Source organism: Sylvia atricapilla, chromosome 16 (assembly GCF_009819655.1).
Source record: "Sylvia atricapilla isolate bSylAtr1 chromosome 16, bSylAtr1.pri, whole genome shotgun sequence".
Classification (NCBI taxonomy): domain Eukaryota; kingdom Metazoa; phylum Chordata; class Aves; order Passeriformes; family Sylviidae; genus Sylvia; species Sylvia atricapilla.
This window is the reverse complement of record NC_089155.1, coordinates 15,076,025-15,097,275: the sequence shown is the minus strand read 5'-3', so window position 1 is coordinate 15,097,275 and position 21,251 is coordinate 15,076,025. Positions and strand designations below refer to the sequence as shown.

The 21,251-nt window shown below is 39.6% G+C and overlaps 1 protein-coding gene across 4 annotated transcripts in view; it reads right to left on the bottom strand.

The window, feature by feature from the left end:
• Nucleotides 1–20,670, bottom strand: part of SULF2 (sulfatase 2) — a 67,249-nt gene extending 46,579 nt beyond the window's left edge. For 3 of the 4 annotated variants that reach the window (XR_010744884.1, XM_066331035.1, XM_066331036.1), the window contains exon 1: nucleotides 3,436–3,667. The gene's annotated coding sequence lies outside the window, so the exon portion shown is untranslated. Of the gene's footprint in view, nucleotides 1–3,435; nucleotides 3,668–20,607 lie in introns of those variants that run through there. The other variant, XM_066331038.1, reaches the window with a different exon arrangement.
• Between the last annotated feature and the right edge of the window lie 581 nt (nucleotides 20,671–21,251).

The following is a 21,251-nucleotide window of genomic DNA, read 5'->3' as shown; positions in this document are numbered from 1 at the left end:
CTCTTCCTCAGTTTATTGCCCCTCACACACTCCATTTGTAACTAAAATTAGAAGCTGTCCCCAGCCCAGAGAGCTGCTTAGCTGTCAGTGAAACACTTCAGACATTTGGGGATGCCTATAAACTGCTCTCCTGCCGCTATTTTATCCACACTTGTGTATTTGTGGTTAAAAGAATTCGTGATCTCTGAAAGGATACTGCGAGTGGAAGAGAGAATGTCTTATCAGGTACAACGCGCATCTTCCACCAAACCCGTCATCTCTTTCTCGCTTCCCCACAATGAATATTTTTCAGCTATTGTGATGTGTTATGTTCCCATTGTTATCAGGGTAAGTAGTCCTGGGAATCAACTCAGAGTATGTAATTATGTGCAAAAGTCATACCAATAACTAGGTAAGAAAATTAAAGCCATTTTAGAAAAGAACCTATTTCTCAAAGTATGTTTTCACAAGACATACATGCCACAACTACAGCATGTATGCAGTACAGTCCAAAAGCTAGCTTTAGGTTGTTATCAGAATTGCAACACAAGAGTGTCTCATGGATTGCTAGTGGCCAAATACAGATTAGTTTTTTTAACCCCTAGTCTTCGATGAACTTCCAGAATGAAATGAAACAAAGTTTCTATTAACAGCTCTTTTCCCATTTCTGTCAACAAGGTTAATCTGCAACTCACAGATAAAGCCAGAACAGTTCCACAGCAGTGCCCCAATCTGCCTTCACTTCTAATATAGCACCCTCTCCAACGATGCATTTTGATCTGAGTGGTGCAGATGGCCCACTGCTCCCTGGGCCTCTGCAGCCATCCTCCAGTATTAAAGATGCTTAATCTATAGTGGTTCTCATGAGAATTAGGTATGCCTCTTACTTTCTTCCAGATTATACATACAAACTTGACAAATCTAGTCAGTCATGTTTCATATTTAGGAAAGTGCTATCAGAAATTTATGAAATCTTCAGATGGGGCATCTAGCTGAACTTTCTTAAGCCTATCAAACTTCTTATAAGGCTGCTTTTGAGAGAGTCTGGTCCTCTTACTTTCTCCTTTGTGGCAACACAAAACGTTACACTAACTCACATCATAAATGTTGAAGAGATAAAGCCAGACATCCACACTCCATTTATAAAAAGAACTCAGGAAACAGCTGTTTCCAAGTAGCATTTACACCAAGGAAAGGCTTCTTTATAACACTGCCCTCAGTAATTAGTGTCAGTTCTATAGTAGCATAGGCAGAACGAACAGGGATGACTGATGTCAGTTCTATCCCAGGTGGCATTTTTAACACGCTATTGATTAGTATTGCTTGGCACAGATGTAAAAGGCCCTATGTATGCAAAATTAGTAACTGACAGTAGCTTGCACAGACTGGTGCTCCCAGACTCACTAATGCAAGTCCCAGCAAAACTGTCCCATTTACAAGGTCTATGAAACTTCACTGAAGTCAGGTAATTCAATTATTATGACATAACCAAGAGTAACATCTGACTCTTCTTGTATCGCTGTATCAAATATACACACCCGCTTCAAGTCTACTTCTAGAAATTACTTCTCCTAGTAATGTTTGCATTTACTGGTTTGGGGTTTTATTTGTTTGGTTTTTCTTCTAAATAAGTATACTAACTTTTTTAAAAACACTAAATACAGAATTGGTACGACAAGTTCAAGTTGCCCACAGAACAGGGTAACTGCACGTGAGCCACACGGTGGAACTCCCCAGTAAGGGAAAACTGGCCAGAGAGAAGCAACACACACCTGCTCTCAATAGGGCTGGGGCAAACACCAGGTGGATTATTTAAGCAGACCTAGGTGTGCCATTCTCCAACATTTAAATTCATTGAAGTACATGGCGCTGGAGTCATTCCCTAGCAACCAACCCAATTAAATCCACTCTGCCAGTTAAATGGATTCAGCTGTGCTGCTGCTCTTTTAACTGGAGTCACTTCTTTGCATCGAGCTTTGGTTATGCTAGGCCTTTTCTCACTAAAGCTGTCAACCCTCACTTCAAACCATTATACTGTGTTTGTAAGAGATAAACACATTTTCATATGTGGATTGGGAAGAATCTTGTTTGCAATCTTACAAGGTTCCCAGGGGAGGACTGGTATCAACATTACTGCTGTAATCTAACAACATGCTGCGTTTGCTCATAGTTTTCTACTTTCAAATTTTTTTTCCCCCCAGGCAGTCAAAAATTTATGAGAAAGTACAAAAATCAAATCCCCAGTGCTAAACGTGACTCTTGAAGATTATAGTTGTACTGATTTAAAGTCAGGAACAGAGCTTGCAGACTACTAGAGAACTGAATTACTATTCAGATACATTCTTCTGACTTGCTTGCTTACAAAAATTAAATATCACAGAAAAGCTCAGTAACATTATAAAATCTCATTTGTATTTTGTAACTTTATTTTAAATAAAGCAGAATTGTAAATTAGTTATAAATTTCCCTAGGAATTGATATTTTTTAAATGTTTTAGGAAGGGCAATCTACTTTCCTTCTGTCCACTGCTTGCATATGACTGTTAGAGTTTCCCAGTGACACACAGATAATTAATTAGCCCTCTGATAGGTCAAATTGCTATTTGGATCCCACACACAAAAATAGACACGTTTTTCTGCTCTGTATGCAACAACCAACAACTTGAAAAAAAATCAAAGACTTATTTTGCTATTTTACCTAGTATCATCACATAATTATGTATAATAGATGCAGTCTTTAATGATAATTCTATTAACTTGTATTAAGTACAGTAAAAACCACGGACTTTCACTTCTGAAAATACCATTAAGGCAACGAATGCCAGTGCTTAAAGACAGAAAAATTAGACAAAAACCAGACACCATTACAAAAACAGATTTTACCAAGTAAACATTATTTTTCGTAGCTGTATACAGAGAAATAAAAAGCCTCCCTGTGCTCCTTCAGCTGCAAACACACACAGGCGTTCAGATAAGCACACAGCCCGCATCGGTCCGGCGATGCCCCAACGTGAAGCCGAGCCCTGCGGCACCAATTGTCTTCGGGGAGCTGTTTTCCGTCCGGCCCCGGCGCGGCCGGGCTCCCTCAGGCCGCAGCCCCGCGCCCCCGCGGCCGGGCCGGGCCCTCTCCCCGGCGAGGGGCGGCGGGAGCCCGGGACCGGCGCGCAGCCCCCGGCGGCAGCAGCGAGCGGCGCGGGGCCGGGCGGGCAGGGCCGCGGGGGAGCTCGGCGGAGCCTCCGGCAGGGCTGCCCGAGGCCGGTGGGAGCACACCGCCTCCAGCCCCCGCTCGCCCTCTGCGCCCCCTCACTCGACTTCAGCCCCAGGCGGTCCCGGCAGATGGCATTGCCCCGCGATGGCAGCCCGGCTCTGCGGCCAGCAGCCCCACGGCCGCCCCGCCGGCCCCAGCTCGCCAGGCGGGCCGGGGCTCCGCACCTCCCCTCTGGCGCTTCCCACTCACCCGCGGAGCCGGCGCTCAGCCGTGCCAGGCCGGGGCCGGGGCCGGGGCGCCCACCGCCCGCCCGCGGAGCCCGCGGAGCCCGGGGCCCGGCCGGGGTGCCGAGCGCATCCTCCGGCCGCGGTGCCGGGCTGCAGCCAAATACCGTCTTCCGAAGGAGCGTCTAGAGGAAGAGCGCGGGCGAGGGCTGCCCCCCGCCTCTTCTTCCTCCTCTCCCTTCTTCTCCTTTTCCCGTTTAAAAAGTTCATTTACCTCGAGGATCCTCCTCCCGGGATTGACGCAAGCGGCGCAAGGGCGGAAACCTGTTCCACCAGCGCCGGGCTCGTTCAAAGTCCAGCGGCAGCCCCGCGGCGAAGTCGGCAGCGCAGCCCCCGCAGGGACGGGGGAACCGGGGGAACCGGGGAGCTCCCACAGCCAGCCCCGCTCCAAAGAGGACAGGTCGACGCTGAGCTGCCGCCCGGCGCACAGAACATGGAGAGCCAAAGCGGACAGTCCATGGCGGCTGCAGGAGGGGGACTTTAATGCCCGGCAGAGGCTGTGCTCCTCTTGGCCGCCTACCGCTAGCGTTTGCCGAGAGCTGCCGGCCCCAGGCAGCAGCTGCCCCCCAGCCCCGGCGCTGTGGGGCGGAGGACGGGGGTGGCAGATTCCAAAGGGGCTCAAGGCCTGCGTCTGCCCCGGACCCTGCCCCACGACACCTGTGAGGGAGAGCCTAAAGACTTCTAAAAGGTCATGCTAACACAGACCCCGTCCCACTGGTGCAGTTGAAACTAAAGGGCCCAATATTCATTGGCAATTCAGAAAAGCTTAACAAAGCACTTGGAGGTGTTCACAAAGGAGTGTAGTGCTGTCTACACTCCTTGCAACGAGTTACACTTTACTCCTGGAACTTGTTTAGGTAACTATCTAAACCGGAAAATTCTTCAGTGGATTCTTTAAAGACCTCTTAAATAAGTATCTTTCAAAGATACTAGATGAACATGTTAAAAAAATCCCCAAATCCTTAAGAATGAAATGTTTTCTTCCAGCATTCCCATGCTGATAGTGTCAGACATGCAGCACAGGATACCTCAGTATTTCCTGATGCTTCTTACTACATCTAATATTGTTCAATCTATAATTTATTAGGACTTTTGCTTTAGAACAAGCATTGCCCCCAACGACCTCATCTGGATTTTGTTAACATTCTCCAGCAGTCTTGAACAATTTTTCATTGTTGGCTCTGTTCTTGGCTATGCACAGACAGATCCTAAATTAATGCCTTGGGGTGACTGTACAAGACTGCAGAGTGAAATGGCACACACTTCCCTCCAAGCACAAGGATGTCACTGCTAAGATACCAACTGTGCTCCTGTATAGACAGGAAGGAGCAATAGAGGTGAAACACTATGCCAGTCCTACAGTGTTCACACTAGGGGCTGCAACAGCACAACTGTGTCGGGATAAATAACCCACTCCCTAACTCTAATCATAGACCCACATGATGTTCATAAAACAGGACCTATATCTCGCTAACATTGTGATAAAATTCTTCTACTGCTTTCTGAGATAACATTCCACCTTTTGCTAGCAACTTTCAACTCATGATGAAACAATTTACAGACAATTTTACAACACATCCGTGCACCAGGATGTTCTGATTCTGCACATTTTAGACATGAATTAGTGTCTAAAGGCAGCTGAGTCACCCAGAGTCACCCTTTCAGGCCAGGAACAGAACAAGGAATCCAGCATTCCTCTGTCTTAACCTCAGGCCAACAGTTTCCTACCTGCAACATGCAACCTCTATAAACTACCTCTAAAGGGTCTGCAAGCAGTATCTACTAAGCCAAAAAAATACTAAGTTTGCTATACAGTGGTCCACATTTCACATTGAAGAAAATTGACTATCTCCCTGTATTTCTAGAGGACTGCAAATGGGATTTTCCATTTTAAGAAACACATGACCCAATATAAAGCTACAATTTCATTAATACAAACTACAAGCATCAAAAGATACTAAGACTAGGATTAGTGACATGAGTATAGGAATCTAAATTTGATTTAATATCACTGGAAAATCTGTCACAATAGATCACTCATTTCGACAAAAGAGTATGTTCACGTCACAGGGAGTGCATGTAATTTCCATTAATGTTAATGGGAGTTATGCAAGTGCATTAAGAGGATAATACAACTCCTGGTCTGAGACAACCCTGCAAAGTGGAAAGTGCTTCCTCTTCAAAGAGAATGGCATTTCCACCTCATGCATTTCAAAAGAACTTGTTCTGACCCGGTTACCAAACAGGACGGGTAACAACCATTATGCATCCAAACTTAAAGCGGTTTAGTTTTCCTGTTGCCAAAAACTCAAGTGATACAGATGAATGTAAAATACTGTGGTTGATTTGAAGTCTAAGGCAATAAAATAATGTGAAATTACTGGTAGAACAAGAAGGTCTGAAAACTGACTTGTGCAATGATGAAGAAAGCTTTCAGATATCTCCCTTTTAAATAAAGGAAGTAATTTTATTCACTACCTGGAAAAGGATCCATTGGTATATATGGATCATCATAGCTGATCAGAATTCAAAAGGTAAAATGAAAAAGCAAGATCATTCCCTGTCACTGACACACCAGAGCTTTTACACCAAATAAATTTCAGATTTCTCTTGCAGCATGCCATTGAACAGCTTGAAATTTATTTTACTGCACCTCAAATAAATGTTGTCTATCATCTAAATAATTTATCTAAAGTTGTCCTAGGATTTACTTATTAAAGTTAGGAGAAAACAGACACAGACATTTCTTTGAGTATCACAGAACCATCTACATTGTCCACCACAAAAATTCCTTCAAAAATTTAATCTGTATCTTCTCTGAGAATACAAGAGAGGAATAGATCAGAGTAGGAATGTCTCTGAAGAGTTAATGTGTTATGTGAAACATAAGGTACACAGAGATTTCAAAGCTAAAAGGATTTTTTTTTAAAGGGAAGAAGTGAGGAAGCACACAAGAGACACAATGGAGAGAATAAAACCCAGAACAGTGATGGCACATCCATTAAAAGCCACAGGATGAATTTAGGCATGTAGAATGTAACTCTGCAAGAAGCTGGTACTGAAAACTAAGATAATTATGAGCCCTTGAACTCAGAATAGTTGAAGCTATCCAAGACTTCTCATGCTGAAGACAGAACAAGTCCTAACACCAAGCTTTAGCTTATTCAAACATAAAAAGAAAAAAACCCTGAAGACTTCACCACTACTCTATTTTTCCTGCTGAATGAGAAGCCTTTATAAGCCTTTGGTTTGCCACAAAAGGTTTCATTACAGAAAGAGGAAGCTGTAGCCCCACACCTACAGAGATGTTGTTGCTCTGTGCTGTAACATGCAGTCCTTCAGGACTCCCTGCTATTATAATATCTGCCCCAGGAAGAGATTTCTATGCTTTTCTGAGTTGCTCCTACCCACACACCTTTACAAATGCAGACATACTCTGCTGTGCAGGAACAGCTTTAAGATATCTTAAATGTTACTCTTTTCCAGGATGCAACCCTAATTCAGAACTCTAAAAATATAGAATTTTAACTGAAATCCGTAACACTGCTTCCTGCAGAAGCTGGACTTGCCAGGAAGGTTTTCTTCTCGGACATGGACAACTCTCAGCTACAAACAGCTAACAAAACTTCTATGTAATACTGCCTCCCTTCCATTTCTGTGTATTTTCATCTTTGATGGGCAAGGTAAGGAAACTGGTCGTCTCTGCCATCAATAATCAAACACTAGGCATTGCTGAGCATATATAATTCATTTTTTTCCCATTATTCCACAAGAGCTCTAGCTTTTAAATTGCGTTCTTTGCCTTATGTTCTTGGCAAGTTTCTCTTTTCACTCCTTTAGCAAAATCTCTTTATCCCCTGCTCTAGTAAGTGTAATTACCATCTTACAAAACCACATGAACACTTGTACTTTGTACACACATTCATAGGAATCAACAATACTGGCTGTTTTGTTTTCTTTTCCAGTCTTGATAACTTTAAACTGTACAAGAAGCAAACAATTTTAAGCACCAAGTTTACACACCTATTTCTTCATGCAGCATGTATTTTATACTTAGAATAAATATACTTTTATAATTATATATAACAATACTCTTGGGCCACGAGAGACAATGATGAAGAGGCAAGATCTTTTCTGCTGCATTTTAAAATGGCTGCAGAAGATGCCTTTTTTCAGTCCTTGGAAGATTGATGATTCCATTATTTGCAGTACTCAGCAATAAATCTCTGAGTTTAGGCTGAAGTGAGCACTTTTCCCTACTTTGCATCTTCCATTACACTGTTATTAATCATGTTTAATCATTCATTTACCTCTCACTGCTATTGCATTTTGGGAGGACTGGCATTTTGACTCAAGTTATTGATTTTTGACTTTTACCCTTTAGAAGCTGGGTAAAGGGCTTTGCAGTTGCTTAATCAAAAGTGACATGATGAGGGCAGGGGAGCTGCAGACCTCAGGAAAACAGCAACTAAACAACATGCTAAGTTATGATAAAATGAAATTAAGAGTCAACTAAGAAAGCAAAATGTAATAAATGAAAATTATAGCTGATAACTTCATGAGACCACAGAGTACAAAGCATTCCTTGCTAGGGAAGAGACCAAGATTAAGAAGGAAGTTAAAACTACAAATTCCCACCAAAAGAAAAACGCAAAGGCACGTTCTGTTACAGAAGTATCAGTTAACGTGATTTGGCCCAAGTAGATTCTCAGTTGCTCATCTTTTTTCTCAGAGGAAGCATCACTTCAGCCCCCACTAGCAACTGTAACAAGAACAATACACAATGTAATATTTTGATAGCTGGCTTCTTCTCTGCTTACCGAAAAAAACCCTGTATTTTTAAGAAAGTTGTAGAGCTCCATTTGTATCTTAAAAAAGAGCACTTACAAACCCTTAATTTTATCTACAACATCCAGCAAATTATACAATAAACAATAGATATAATAAACATTATCAACGCCGTATGAGTAGCAGTAATGTTGGCTTCATATCTCAGAAGAAAGCACCCCACTTCCCCCCCACACAAGGCAGAAGTGATGGCTAAATTTGTCAAGTTCTTGTACAACCCAGTTAGAGAGGAGCAACACAAAGTGTGAGAATTTTGCGGGCTTACAAATAAAGAGCTCAAGCTCCTACTGTTTTCTCCTGGAATTCTCAGCATTAGTTTTTTCTGACCCTTGAATCATGTTTTGTCCTGTTTGTCTTAAGTTATGCCACCCCAATTCTGCTAACCTCACTGCAGAATATGAGAACCAGAGGAAATCAAATGAACTTATCAAGCAATATGTTCAAGTAATGTGCTTATTTTTTCTGCACATCACATATTAAAATGTGTAACAAGATGGCAAAAGATTCTCAGATTTTACTGATGGACAGTAAAACTCTCATCAGAAGTTTGTCATGTCCCCTGCATCTACAGCACTCAGCTGTCAGCAGCTGTTTACACTCTGTGCAGTAGGAGTTCAGGTCACACGCCAGTGACCTCTCTAGGATCTCCTGCTGGTGATTAAAATCAGGTATTTTGTCAAAGGCCACCGCAAACGTTCCAGTATCACTTATTTTGTAAGTTGAATGGGAGCATGCAAGGTGTATCATCCACAGCATGACTTTAATCTGGAACAAAAAATGCAAAAACAAATGCTCTGATATGAAAGGTGGCACTGCTGCAGGAGAGGTGCTGTTCCCTGGGTATGTTAACTGAATGAAGATTATTGATAAACTGTTCATTAAAGCGAAGTTGACCTCTTAGAATGTGATAAATGACACAAGAAGCTCAAGAAAGGAAAATCAATAATGATGCATCTTGAAACACTGTACACATTAGCCTGCATATGTGAAAACAGCATGGGGTAACATCCCTGGCCAGATTTTCATCAGTCTGGCAAAAGACACTGTCAAGAAGAAAGGGTCCTTTGGAAGAAATTCAAAATTGAGTATTTCAGGACTGTACCATATACACAAATTACTAGTAAATTTTCAAAGCCTTGTCCTGTTATACCTACCAGTTCTCTGAATTCCAGTTTCTCACATTCTGCTACCTTTTCATGTAACTACAGCACAAGGCAATAAAATTACAATGTTGTTACTCAAACATCAGTAAGATTTGCAAGGTCGTGTATCCAAAAGGAAAACAAAATTATAAAGTAAAAGGGAAAACATTAAAATTTGGAAATGCTATTGTTCATACACTGTAATTCATGTATACCCCACTCAACTGTACAATTAAAAATATTTTCATAAATGCTTCAGCATAGAGAATGCAGTAACAAAATACACTATATTTCTGGGGCTGTTCAGTGTCTTGGCAGATCAGAAGAAGGCCTTCTGAACTCAGCTTTGCTGGGTTCACTCTTAAGGACAGCATATGCAAAACCTAACCAGTCAAAACGCAAAAAGAAAAGAAAATGAAGTTACAAAAACAAGGGGGCTGTTTTGTTGGGTTGTTTCCTCCCCCCAGAAAGCTGCTAGGCATGCAAATAAAACCATGGATCATATAATGAGTACCGTTTTTAGCTTTTGTGCTTCAGTAAGATTGTTAAATCAGAAAGATCACTCCACAACATCCTCAGCCAAGCTGCATCCTCACTCCACATAAGAAGAGTTCTTAATGCACACACAAAAAATAAAATAAAAATAATTTTTAAATTATTAAAGGCTTTTTTTCCTTTTCCTAGGAAACAACAGTATGGTCTTTTCTCAAAATTCAACAATGTCAAGCTGTCAAAAAAAGCTCAAAGAGACACTAACACATTCCAATGTTCTTACAAGATAAGGGACAGCAAGGAATGCAATTACAGGAGATAATCCCTGTTCCTTCTGTAACAAGACTCTGTGCTCTATTCTTGTGGTCTGTTGTCAAGAGAACTGTAAGATGCTACCCTGTAATTGTTATCATTGCATTGTCGTTCCAAACAGCATTAAATGAAACCTATCTTTTTCTAGTACAAAGACCTTAGCTGATATCTCTTTCTTCCATAGTATTATTATTATTTACAGCAATTCTGAGCAGTAGGGCCTCCTGTTTACTCAGATCGAAACATGGTGCTTCATATCTGCAATACTCAACCCTTCTGACAGGCATCACAAAAGTCCAGCATCACCTTTCAACCTTACTTCAATCCAGTCATTTCATGAGGTCTTTTACTTTGTCTGGATACTCAGACCAGCTCATAGTTTCTGTGACCAGCTCTAATGCAGGAGTTTTGAGGAAATAACAGGGCAGTAAGAACTGGCTCCCCAGCTATAGATAACTTGATGAAAAGGTTACTGCTCACCAAATACTGACTGAAAGAAGACAAATTTCCTTAAAATTTTCCTTATTCTGCCCCCACTCCAGTTTAAAAATATTATCAATAATACAAATGTTTCTCACTAATCACTATAGCACATCTGTAAGCTTTACATATTTCATTTTAAAAATAGAAGTATCTTCATCTAAATAATCCTACCAATTCAGGTTGTGCACGATTTTCAGTTCCCACTAACAAAACAAAATAAAAACCAGCCCCACAAGGAGACAACAATTATTTTTCTGATACTATGTGGCAAAGTCAGATGCTGTAGAATATAACTACACTGTAAAAACAATGCAGTTATCTCCCTGTTGTATTTCACAATTTGAATAAGTTAAAGCAAAATGTTCAGTGCTTACACTAATCAGCAGCAGCAAATTCCAGTAAAGCCAGCTTAATTTGGACTACAGGTTTGTATAAAATGTTAGTGTTTAAGTAACGAAGCACTTGGTTGCTTAGGTTGACTTTATGTTGCATTGCAGGAAATCTGAGCCAAAGGATCAAGGTAGAACATAGCTGAGTTTGTGGGCACACATCTCCTTTTTTGACAACAAACATTGTTTGAAAATAGGAGCCAAACCTATTTGCTTATATGACTTGAAACGAATATTCACCATTCTGGTTCAATTCTAATGATTGACATGATTACAGCTTCAGGCAATGAATTGGTTACACAGTCTAACAGTCTGAAAAGGGCAGCAGCAAAATTAATGGAAGACAGGAATGGAATAGTGGAAGTTTGTTAGTTACTCAGACCCCAGAGACCTTGAGTTCCACAATTTCTGGCTCTATCATGCACTGAATCACAGAAACATCCCGAGAGAAAAAAACCAATAATAAAGCATGATGTATCATAAGATACCCACTCTGACTACCAAATAGTTAATTCAAACCAATGCAGTTTTGAAGATGTAACAGCAAAGTATCTAAAGGTAAAATAATGAAGTCCTGGATATAATAAAGCCATTTCAGAGTGCTAGTGCTGAATCATTAAACTTGGAACAAGCAGACTCTTCTACTACACCAAACACAGAGGTAAAGCTGGCCTTGCTCTTGCTGCCTCTGAGGTTACATGGTAGCTTTTAACCATTTCAACAGCCACAGGAGTCATGGCATATCTGCTTCTTCAGAAGGATACTAACTGGTCAAAAATACTCATTCAGGCAAAAAGGTACCTGTCTAATAGAGGCAAACAGGGAGCCCCCTCAGCTTGGCAGTGTAATGCACGGGTGGCTTAGAGAAGGTGTAGCTGTAGACTCGTATTCCTCCACAATGTGGCTATACATACATGCTTTTCTTGAGTCCAGTTGCACACTGATGCAGACTCTGGCATGGAAATTGGAAATGGAAAAAAGAAAGCACATTTTGGCAACAGGAGGCCTTCCTGAAAGCACAGTAAGTGAACTCTGACACTACTCAGATTCTCTGAATCAACAGAGGCCATTCAATCTGACATCTGTTCAGCAAAGCTAATCACATTCAGTGTTTAAACTTTAGAGTAGACAGTGAGATGAATTAGAAATCTGAATTCTTAGCAAGTAGAATAGGCAACCATTGGCAAGTTTTTAAAAGCCAGAAATTCCCAAGGTTGCCTTAGATGAGGAAAAGCAGAGATGTTTGCTTTGGAGTTTTAACTCTCCACTCAGCAGTCAGCAGACATACATCATCCCACCAGTTGTCTTAACAAGTAAACTACTGTCCTAACACCTCCAGTATTTGAAGCCTACTTTGCTTTGCAAGTCAATTATTAAAACTGTTCTCTCATGAAAAACAGATCCTTTTCCCCCCTCATTTATAGCACTACAAGTGAACTATTTTACAAAACAAACATTATTTCCAATAAAGCAAATTAGCTGAGGTAGGTAAATTACTGAAACTCACTGACAAGAAGTTTTATGAAAAATTAAGTAGCTGATATACAGCAACATTACCATGAGCCTCTTAGTCACACTGCTTTATTTCTCAGCATGACACAGGCAAGACTTTGTTTCTGAGGTACAAAGAGACTCCTAATTAAATCTTCACTCTTATGTGTACCAGGGTTTAATTGTCCTTATATGAGCTCAGATAATTATATTTAATGCTGAAAAACATTAATTTTCTGCCTAAATTCACCAAATTATAGATAGGATTTTCTTACAATTCTTTGTTCTTTCCAATTTCTATAAAATAAAGTGCTACACATTCTTTAGGTAGAAATTAATTGCATTATTATTTCAGTCTTTAGGGTAGGCATCTGAACAGCACCATTCTTTAAAAATTTCCATTTTATCATATAGTTAGTATGTTGGAGTGATCTTAATCTACTGTCAAAAAATTCCACATGATTGCCTGTGTCTTAATGGCCTTAGGCTTTGAATACAATCACTGGTCTTTGCACACTGCCTGTCACTTTTAGTGCTTGTGTATTGACATTGTATCTCTTTTAGGTTCTTTCCAGCCCTTTAATGACTATGCCAATTAATAATGCATCATTCTCTCTCCTCTAGCTAATTTTAATTGCTGTAATTTATGTCCCTAGACAATTTTTGCACTACAGATGGAATCTATACTACTGTAGCTGAGTTAGAAGATCACACTCTCAAGGTCCTCAGCAGATAAACAACACAATTTCAAGTTTATAGACATCATCTATAATTGACATCAATTACTGTTGGAGGAAACAAGTCATGATGTTACAGGTAATGAACAGATCATTTTTATGTTCTGGAACAGTGTGGACTTCACCACTAAGGCTTTGACTATTATAGCTTCATAGTGCTTTATGAAGATACTCAGAGGCCTTGAAAGGGAAAAATCCACCTAAAATAAGCAAATACAGAGGTTACACACTTCTTCAACGAGACCTATACATTTACATAGATATTCTCAGAAATACATGAACGCTACCTCTGAGGCAGTATTAGAAGGCAACATAAACACTCAGGCCTAAAGCCTGAGCAGTGCATAAGATCAGCTTCAGCTTCTTATTAAAACATGTTAGCAAAGCTCATGGGCACAAAGAAAATAAAGCAGAAAGAAAATCTGTTTATCCCTAATCTCTATTCAGCTCTACAGACAGTCCAAAATGAAGGGTATAACCATGAACTGTGTCCCATATTAGATAACTATTCAGTTCATCCTTTTGCCAGTATCAGGGATGCTTCACAACTCATATTCCAGTTTTCTGCTCAGGACAGCTTACATTGATCCACAGCCCGGTGAAGTTCAGTCCCTCTGTTTTTACTGCCATCTCTTCTTACTTTCAATCCACTTCATCAAAACCATAGAGTTCCTTGTGCCAGTTGTCTGCGCTTCCTTTCAAGCCAAGCATCTTTCTGGCCTAGAACATCACACCCTAGTCTCCCTAATAATTTTTCTTAAGAACACTGGCCACATTCCTCTCTGTCCAATGGATGCAGAAACATTAAGAGAGCCTACAACCTGTGTGTGCTTTTAACTATACACAGTACAATCCATTCAATCTACCCAGCAGAACTTCGCACTGTACTAGAACATTGTCTCCTCTCAAGTGCATCAGAGCACATTAAAGAGGTATTACAAAGGTCAGTTTTGGACCAAATCATATTTCCCCTTTCAGGGAGGATGAAAGGTCAGATGAACAGTTCAACATCAATAAAGTCAGAAATCCATGAAAAAAGGTGTCAGTGGCTAACTTGCTTGCTACCTCTGTAGACAAACATATTCACTGGATCTAACTTACTCCTGCCCAGAGTTCACTGGGACACTATCGCAGATTACTGTAAGACTAGTCACCCAGCCCTGGCTTCAGTGTTGTACTGAATGAGACTAAAGATCCTGGACACAATTCGTTATTTCTGCTATTGACAGAAGTACCATATTTCACAGGGGGCAAAAGCATTAAAACAGCTCCCCTCAAGCACAGTAATAAGCATAACTCTTGCACGACAAATGTGCACCTGGTCAAATAATGAAAAAAATTTACCTCTAAAAGTGTCACAGACTGTGTAATTTGTCCCATTCATCTTTAACTGATCCTTTCTCTTCAGACAGTGTTGTTTTTTAATAGATGAGGTGACTAAATGAAAAACTGAAAAGCAAAACTTGCTGTGGCTAGCAATGCCTATATATATCATATCATCATTTGATTTCCAAGCACCCACTGAAGAATTTTTGAAACAGTACATATTTTTAACTAGTCTATAGTGAACTCTATTCTTGCACATTATCCTCAGAGCTTATCTAAAACATTCTATGAATTTACAGGCACAAGTAAACAGAAAAAAGTGAAATTCCTTATCACCCTGATAATACATGTTCAGCTAAATCATGCCAACTTACGCAGGTGACATCCATGGTTGTTCTTGATTTCTAGAAATTATCAATTTGCACCTGCAAATGAAGTTCGCATGTAATGACTCCATCATTACTGTTAAAGTAATTTTGAATGTTTTTTCATGCCATACATCTGAAAAACTTCCTACTGTTGTGAACTGTCATAGCAGATGGGTCAGTTAGGAGATATACCCTTTACACCCATATCTTATTTAGCACTGCAGTTATTTCTTTTTAATACTGTATCTTATTCTCAGGCTGGGAGAAAGCTCAGCTTCATCTTCGTATCTGCTCATAGTTGTGACGACTCTAGTTTTCCCTCTAAGGCACAAAATGTGCAGAGATGTAACTTCTCTCATGTCTTTCAGAACATCCTAATCCAATCCCCACTACCTTCCTCTAACCTCACCCTCCACTTTGCAGTCTCCAAGAACCAATGCATGGCCAACAGCCACTTTTCTTTCCGAGCGGTATCTGGGGACAGCCAACCCGTCAGACCCACAAAATGAACTAATGCTTTCTTCTTTTGGACTACACAACTCCCCTTCCCCCAAGCTGACAAATTGGGATCTTTTCTCCACACAGTTACAGTCTCTGCAAGCTGCTAATGTCTCAATGAGAACCAACTAAATAAATCATTCAAAACGAAAGAGCTGCTTAAGCTGTAAGAGACCTGAAACAGCTGCTGAATTTTTAAATGCTCACATCCTCCCCTCAAAGCAATGAAATATTCTGTATAAACAAACACCAGCTCTCTAAACCTGCTGGGCTATCAGAAAACAAGGTTAAAGAAGCACGAGAGCTGGGAATTAGCAAGGATAATTAATTTTTCTTGAAGGATTGCAACATTGCCATTTATTGCCTCAACGTGTACAGACTGTAGGAACAGCGTCAATAAAAACTGATGCTCAAATACCAACTGTACTCATGTTTTAACCACACGTCTTGCATATTGATTTTGACATAAATGTGTATTACAGAGCATGATATTTTTATTGTGAAAATCTTTTAAGACAAAAGGTGTGCTTTGGGGGAAAATGTCAGCATTATTCTGTGGACATTAACCGTGTTTTCCACTAGTTGTAACAACTGTTGTTCCAACTTGAAAAGACATTTTTCTTCCAAAATAGAAAACCAGTTACAGATATTTTTCTACAGGAAGTGTCTGCTATTTTTCAATCATTTGTTATTCTGAAGTCTTAGTTTAAACTGGAATCTGCTTACGTTATAAGATCCAGTGCAGAGCTCCCAAAAGCTTGATGCTAAATTATTTACATGACTATTTTATTCTATGGCCTAGATAATACAACACTTGAAGAAAATAAGACAAGTGTAATTTGATACCAGTCATATTTTCATAAACACTTTGTGGACCACAGGGAATAGACTACTCTCTGCAACACCCTGTCAGTGAAAGGCAGCTACTTTCTAAACTAATGGCAGTAGCAAGGAACTGTAACAGAACACAGAAAATAATTACAGAGAAATAAAAAAGACATTTAGCTTCAAAGACGCTAATAGCAGGCAGAACAGACTGTTTGTAGTTTTTAATTTTTACTGTTACCATCAAAAATACCCATTTTATTTGAATTTGAACAAGAAAATAGATCCAAAATCCAACATGCAAAGTTCCTTGCTCCTACCTTTGTACCAACTAGCACACTCATTCTACATATATAACTGAACAGAAGAGACATTCTGGTCTCCTCCACTCACTTATCCTTTCTAACAATTTCAGCTGTAACTCCTTTCTAGCCACCAGGATAAACTATGCTCGATGGCTAAACTAGAGAAGTAAAAAATAAAGTTCCAATAAGAATGACTCTCTGAAACTACCAGGAGCTGAAGCAACGCTGGTGGAGGAGAATGGAAGCTATCAATGAAACAGCATGTAAATTCCAGCTAGGAAAAAAATCACTACTATAATCTTTAGCCTTTGGGCAACTTTAGGCTAGTCATTTCCAGTGACTCAGACAGCCATAATCATCTTAAGCACCTTCCTTCCATTTACAGATGAGAGGAGGACTCAGTTTGATCCCTTAAGGCACACTTGATGTGTTTAACATGGGAGGGCAAGTTTTGTGTCCAGTTCTGCCATTCTCTCACATACCAGGCACGTGGTTTGCATTGTCCCCCTCTGCTGCGTGGCTGCTAACGACAAAAGGATAGCCCTCACCAACCTCCTGGGTTCTATTGCCAAGAATCTTCTCAAAAAAAAGGATACTGGAACCTCACATAACAATTACATAAAAGTATTTCACATAAAAAACTGGTGTAAGTTTTCACAAACTGCTTGACTCATTTTACTTTCTTTTCCTGTTGCATATAAAATGATGTTGCAAAACCAAATTTTATTTTCCAAGTAAAGATAAGGAAGGTATTAATAAGCTTCTTTAACAGCTATTTCCACGCATAGCCATGACAGTAAATAGAGCTTACATTGTTAGAACAATGTTTTGGTTCTCATTCTCTCAACACTCTCTAAACTGTCATGGATACTACAATTATAAAACAAAACATCTAACAAACAACAATATTAACTTCAAAGTCATTATACAACATCATTATATACTATTTCCTTAACAAAAAGCCACAGTTCCTAAAAATACTCTAAAGCTCAAAGAAGCTATTATTACAACAAGATTTACATAGTATAAATTGTCTATACTTTCATCTTTAGAATGTGACATTCATGACTGGGAAAAATTCTCCTGGAACTTAAATCTGAATGCAGTGCCATTAAAAATAATCTGCAATTTCAGCCTCAGCCAAATCCTACGTATTTGCAAGATGCTATAATTATTCATGCAAAGCAATTTATAATCTGCAGCATCTAAAGCTTTTTTACATTTATATTGAACATGCAGCTTTTTCCTCTGTATCTGTGTTATTTCATACCTTAGGCAAGGCAAAACCGGAGAAGTTACCTAGTGCTCCAAGTCTAAAAATGTTTCTCATTTCACATTTTAATAAAATTCTGGAAACTCTTTGAGTTCTGCTTGTAGTCAACATGAAAAAATGATGCAGAATAAAAAAGGAAGAGTTAAAGTTCTATGTGCAAGTGAATGACCAACATTTGCATCTGAATTGTTTATAGGCTTTGTGCATGCATTTAAAGACACTTCACAAAAAAGTAATGAATTCCAAATTTCTGTAACTCGTATCACATTTAAACACACAGATCCTTTGGGTCCATGCCAGAGCAGCACCAAAAGACTGACAAGGCCACTTGCTCCTCTAGGCAAGGCACAGTTCAATACCAAGACCATGGGCATACATTCCCTTGTGGCTCTATAAAGCATCCCCACCCTGACCACACAGCTAAATGCAAAGGCTTCCCAGACACCCCATTTACAGTACATCAGACTCTCCTCTCCTGTTCTGTTCAGAAAATGCACCAGCTGCATCTGATACACAGCATCTCAGGGCAAAGGAAGCCAGGTGCCTGTGCAGCAGCAGGACAGCAGTGCACCTCCACCTGCCCAGAAGCTTTGGGAGGCCACACAGTTCACAGGCAGAGATCTCTCAGTCTCCACACAGTTCACAGGCAGAGATCTCTCAGTCTATCTCCTACAGAGCCGTGCAGTTGGGTGTATAGCACAGTCACACTTAGCAGGTGATTCCACATTCATAACCAGAATTGCTTTGAAAAGTTGCCTTTCCCCTCATTATCAGTCATGAGTTTCAAAAAACGTGAACAAAGCTTCAAAGATCTCCACAAATACACATAGGAGGAAGCTTACTTGTGGTACAAACAATCAACAAGAAATACAACAGAGTAGATCTGCCTAAATGCCAACTTTTTTCCTGAGTAGTAAAGAAGATATCTTCAAAGAGAAATGGCCTAAAGAGGCAAGAATAAGTGCCTTTTCTCCTCCTGTTGAATTACCCCAGTGCAACTGTACTGAAGTCACTTGAAACCAAATGAATGCCATATTCTATTCTTGTCCTAGCATACGTAGATTCATTTCAGTATTAAACTCATGGGTTTAACAGCTGCCTCTCACCTTCCAAATCAAGAAGACTTTTCCATCCAGAAAACTTTCCAACTGCAGAGTTTTACTCGGCCAGTTGGGTTTAACAGGAGAGTGACATTTGCAGGCTCCAAGACTGTTGCATGGTGAAAAAAATTTCCTAATTATTCTACATATATTCAAGGGCTGAAATGATGAAAACTAATTCAATAAAATTCAACACAGCCATGCAATATTATTTCTATAAACATTCTCAATAAGGCTTTAGCATTGCATTTGGTTTAGGAAAACATTGTGGCATAAGGGAAGTTTCTTTTTTCAGTCTTGAGCATCTGCAGTGCCTGGGGAGATCACAAAACCTTGTTAAATTCTGCCTGGAAGAAAAGTGTATTGACAAAAGTTACTTGAATTCTGCACTCTGTGTTGAAAACTAGTTGTCAGATGAACTGCTGTCCTTCTCATAACAATTAGGAAGCACAAAGAGGAGAACAGAGAAAAAGAGGCAGATAATTAAAAGCTTGTTACTTTGTTTCAGAGGTTTTAGGTATAGTGTTTAAAAAGAAAACAATAACAGGATAGATTTCAATACATTAAATATGTATTCAAATCTTGGGTGTAGTAATGGAATCAGTACCCATGAACAGCCAGCACTGATTTCCTGTAGTCCTTACCCCTAAAGCTGTATGGCAATTTACATGTTAACTTCTGAGAAGAAGGTTTTTGAAATTATATGCATTAGGCTAAACAACTAGATTCACGAATGTCATTAACAGACAACTTAGAGTCATGTTTAAAAGATCAAAATCCAACTCTGTTTTCACATATTTGCCTTTCAAATACAAACCTAGTCCCAATATACTGTTTTTTCTATTAGTGTTTACACCTAAACCAGAACTAGTTTCAAGCACAAATATAGGAGATGAGCTTCTTCAAACCGTATCTGTATTACAGAATATTTACACAAAGCATTTTCAGTCCTCTGAGACAGTGGTAGTATCCAAAGTGTCCCCAAGTGCCCACAGTGTAGGCAGTGGCAGTTAACCTTTCTGCAAGTGTCCAAGTGCACTGAAGAAAGAAATCAAACAAGAATAGAATCTCTGCTAAATTCAGGTAAGTAACTGAAATTAAGAACCATTACAGAGGTAATTTCTTTTCTATAAACAGAAGCATTTCAGAGATATTAATTATTATGATATTCATCAAGTAGTATATGAAATCTTTTGTGATAACTCAAAATATTTTTAAAAATCTTTTCCCTTTTTGCAAATGCACATGCAATGAAAGTCATATTCAGCGAAGAGAATTCCTGAAATTTCTTTCTGAAATACTGCTTCAGAAATGTTTTAACTTTTGCCTGTCATTCTCATGCTTTCCTATCTTCACCTTAAAAAACTAATCACTATTCATTGCATTGTCAGGTACTCAGAAATTACTTGTGATAAATGAATGCATGACATCAGATTGCCCCATCAACAAGAGGGCAGTTATTTTTACTCACAAAACTTAACCTGAACACATTCCACATGAGAACATTATCCAGAACACAGTATAATAAACTCAGTTTACTTTTCTTACCTGCTCTTGAAGGAATTCAGGTTCAGCCTTCTATCTGAAAAAGTTCTTCTTGGTTTGATAGCAGCAACTGCAAATTTGTACAAATTAATAGAAACATCAGATATATCTATACAGGAATAACTTCTCTCATTGATGTCTTTTTAATCACAAGAGATATCACTGAGCTTAGCATTTGAAATACATAAAAAGCATACTCACAACTCTTTCAGAAGTTTGCAATCTGGTTCTTTTCAACCACTACCCAAGAGAAGCAATTCCCCTATAAATTTATGAATAAGGTAATTACACTGTGTGTCATTCCAATCTTGTCAGTCACAGCTGGTTTTTTCCTCTAGCAGTAGGAATACTTGGAGCTGAAATAGGCAAAGGACCCATGGAGACCACCGCCAAGCCTGAAATCCTGTTAAACAGCTAACAATACCAAAACTAACAGCCCCTGACAGAATAAGCTCATAAAAAGAAAAGACCAGGACTAAGCTGTGGGGCACTTTAACTGCCTTTATACACAGAATTCCCCGTACTGTTGGATGACTGACAGAAAAAGTTCTTATTTTCAAGATGCTCCAGTCAGTAGAGAGGGATTTAATATCTCACAACTTAAAATTCCTTTTGTTTCAACTTAATTTTCAAGAAAACCAAATCAA